The sequence below is a fragment of the Calliphora vicina genome, chromosome 4 (genome assembly GCF_958450345.1).
Source record: "Calliphora vicina chromosome 4, idCalVici1.1, whole genome shotgun sequence".
Classification (NCBI taxonomy): domain Eukaryota; kingdom Metazoa; phylum Arthropoda; class Insecta; order Diptera; family Calliphoridae; genus Calliphora; species Calliphora vicina.
In genome coordinates this window covers 22,707,552-22,711,865 of record NC_088783.1, presented here as the reverse complement: position 1 = coordinate 22,711,865, position 4,314 = coordinate 22,707,552, and positions in this window count along the sequence as shown.

Sequence of the window (4,314 nt, the reverse complement as noted above, 5' to 3'; positions counted from 1 at the left end):
ATACTGTTATACACAAGATTTTCTAATGAAAATACTGTTATACACAAGATTTTCTAATGAAAATACTGTTATACACAAGATTTTCTAATGAAAATACTGTTATACACAAGATTTTCTAATGAAAATACTGTTATACACAAGATTTTATATAGAAAATACTGTTATACACAAGATTTTATATAGAAAATACTGTTATACACAAGATTTTATATAGAAAATACTGTTATATACAAGATTTTCTATAGAAAATACTGTTATATACAAGATTTTCTATAGAAAATACTGTTATATACAAGATTTTCTATAGAAAATACTGTTATACACAAGATTTTCTAATGAAAATACTGTTATACACAAGATTTTCTAATGAAAATACTGTTATACACAAGATTTTCTAATGAAAATACTGTTATACACAAGATTTTCTAATGAAAATACTGTTATACACATGATTTTCTAATGAAAATACTGTTATACACAAGATTTTCTAATGAAAATACTGTTATACACAAGATTTTCTATAGAAAATACAGTTATACACAAGATTTTCTAATGAAAATACTGTTATACACAAGATTTTCTATAGAAAATACTGTTATACACAAGATTTTCTAATGAAAATACTGTTATACACAAGATTTTCTAATGAAAATACTGTTATACACAAGATTTTCTATAGAAAATACTGTTATACACAAGATTTTCTATAGAAAATACTGTTATACACAAGATTTTCTAATGAAAATACTGTTATACACAAGATTTTCTAATGAAAATACTGTTATACACAAGATTTTCTAGTGAAAATACTGTTATACACAAGATTTTCTATAGAAAATACTGTTATACACAAGATTTTCTAATGAAAATACTGTTATACACAAGATTTTCTAATGAAAATACTGTTATACACAAGATTTTCTAATGAAAATACTGTTATACACAAGATTTTCTATAGAAAATACAGTTATACACAAGATTTTCTAATGAAAATACTGTTATACACAAGATTTTCTATAGAAAATACTGTTATACACAAGATTTTCTAATGAAAATACTGTTATACACAAGATTTTCTAATGAAAATACTGTTATACACAAGATTTTCTATAGAAAATACTGTTATACACAAGATTTTCTATAGAAAATACTGTTATACACAAGATTTTCTAATGAAAATACTGTTATACACAAGATTTTCTAATGAAAATACTGTTATACACAAGATTTTCTAGTGAAAATACTGTTATACACAAGATTTTCTATAGAAAATACTGTTATACACAAGATTTTCTAATGAAAATACTGTTATACACAAGATTTTCTAATGAAAATACTGTTATACACAAGATTTTCTAATGAAAATACTGTTATACACAAGATTTTCTAATGAAAATACTGTTATACACAAGATTTTCTAATGAAAATACTGTTATACACAAGATTTTCTAATGAAAATACTGTTATACACAAGATTTTCTAATGAAAATACTGTTATACACAAGATTTTATATAGAAAATACTGTTATACACAAGATTTTATATAGAAAATACTGTTATACACAAGATTTTATATAGAAAATACTGTTATATACAAGATTTTCTATAGAAAATACTGTTATATACAAGATTTTCTATAGAAAATACTGTTATATACAAGATTTTCTATAGAAAATACTGTTATACACAAGATTTTCTAATGAAAATACTGTTATACACAAGATTTTCTAATGAAAATACTGTTATACACAAGATTTTCTAATGAAAATACTGTTATACACAAGATTTTCTAATGAAAATACTGTTATACACAAGATTTTCTATAGAAAATACTGTTATATACAAGATTTTCTATAGAAAATACTGTTATATACAAGATTTTCTATAGAAAATACTGTTATATACAAGATTTTCTATAGAAAATACTGTTATATACAAGATTTTCTATAGAAAATACTGTTATATACAAGATTTTCTACAGAAAATACTGTTATATACAAGATTTTCTATAGAAAATACTGTTATATACAAGATTTTCTATAGAAAATACTGTTATATACAAGATTTTCTATAGAAAATACTGTTATATACAAGATTTTCTATAGAAAATACTGTTATACACAAGATTTTCTATAGAAAATACTGTTACACACAAGATTTTCTATAGAAAATACTGTTACACACAAGATTTTCTATAGAAAATACTGTTACACACAAGATTTTCTATAGAAAATACTGTTACACACAAGATTTTCTATAGAAAATACTGTTACACACAAGATTTTCTATAGAAAATACTGTTACACACAAGATTTTCTATAGAAAATACTGTTACACACAAGATTTTCTATAGAAAATACTGTTACACACAAGATTTTCTATAGAAAATACTGTTACACACAAGATTTTCTATAGAAAATACTGTTATATACAAGATTTTCTATAGAAAATACTGTTATATACAAGATTTTCTATAGAAAATACTGTTATACATAAGATTTTCTATAGAAAATACTGTTATACACAAGATTTTCTATAGAAAATACTGTTATACACAAGATTTTCTATAGAAAATACTGTTATACACAAGATTTTCTATAGAAAATACTGTTATACACAAGATTTTCTATAGAAAATACTGTTATACACAAGATTTTCTATAGAAAATACTGTTATACACAAGATTTTCTATAGAAAATACTGTTATACACAAGATTTTCTATAGAAAATACTGTTATACACAAGATTTTCTATAGAAAGTTGTGTAATACACAAGATTTGTATAGAAAAAAGTTTAAGTGGGTGTATGACTTAAAAATGTGGGATTTGTTTTTAATATCGTATATGTCATTTTCAAGGGTACGTATCTGTCATTTATTCTCACTTAGTTATTGAACATTATAAAGTAAACAACTAAGTTTATTTTGCTTCGAAAATGTTGTGCCAACAAAGCGTCATTTGCGGGAAGTTTTGCTTTACTTCTTTAATTTGGAAAAAAAGTTCCTCCGATACACACTGGTGAATGGTGTTTCATCGGTTTCAACGTGCATGGGATGGTTTGTTCGATTCAGAAGTGTTGATTTTGACACGGAAGAAAAAGAGCGTCCAGGCCAGCCAAAAAAGTTTGAAGACCAAGAGCTTGCAAAATCATTATGAGCAACTCAATCTGCAAACAGCAGGATTCATCTAAAAGCAATGAAATGGTACCCAATACGAATTGAAGCTCAGAGACCTTTAAAGACGATTTTGTATGTCTGAAATGCTGCTTGAACGCTATAAAAAGAAAAAATTGCACCGAATCATTACTTGCGATGGAAAGTAGATCCATTACGATAACCCGAAGCGTAATAGATCGTATGTGAAGACCGACCAACCAGCCGAATCGACACCAAAGTCAAATATACATGGCGGTAAGATAATGCTTTGTATTTGGTGAACCATGAAGGTCCTATCTATTATGAGCTGCTGAAATCTTGCCAGACCATTACTGGGAACCTGTACCGAACGCAACTGACTTGTTTGAACCGAGCATTGGCAAAAAAAAGGCTCAGAATAAGCGGCCAGACATGAAACCGTAATATTCCACCATGAAAAGGCAAGGCCACATCCCTGAAGGAAACCTGGAGACAAGTGTCTCCAAGTCACCAATTTTGTCGACTATTTGGGTGACATTTTTATATTTGTGAATTTGAAGACAACTCTTGCAACTCGAACCTTTTTGTGTTTTAATTTTTTAAATACAATGTCAAATGTTAACGAAATATGCAGTTTCATTATCGACAGAAAAGTATCAAAAGTGTTGACTAGAATTACTAAAATTTACTAGTGTCTCTGGTTCCAATGTCTACATATGGTCCCAAAAGAACTACCTAGTCAAATCTTCCAATTACGCGCACATGTTAAATGTCTATAGTAAATAGCCTTGTCTGGGGATTAATAAGTCACTAGTACTGGTGACTGTGTCAATAGTAGGTACAGTTTCTCTATTGATATTTCCTGTTAAAAACTATTTAGAAAGAAGTGGTTGGGAAGTTTAGCCGACTACTATTTGTTTCTATTGATGCAGAATGGTCTCTCTGGGATACGCTTCACTTCAGAACTAAGTATCTGAAATTAGCTTGATTCGTTGTTGGCCTCAAAAGATGAGCAGTACTTTTGGCTCGGAATCCATATGATGCCAGAAAGATGTGAAAAATGTCATAGCTAACAATGGCCAATACTTTGAATAAATTTATATTGTACAAGTGTTTTAAAATAAAAGCTAAAAATATGAAAAAAATTCTTATTTTTAATTCATACACCCAATATCTATAA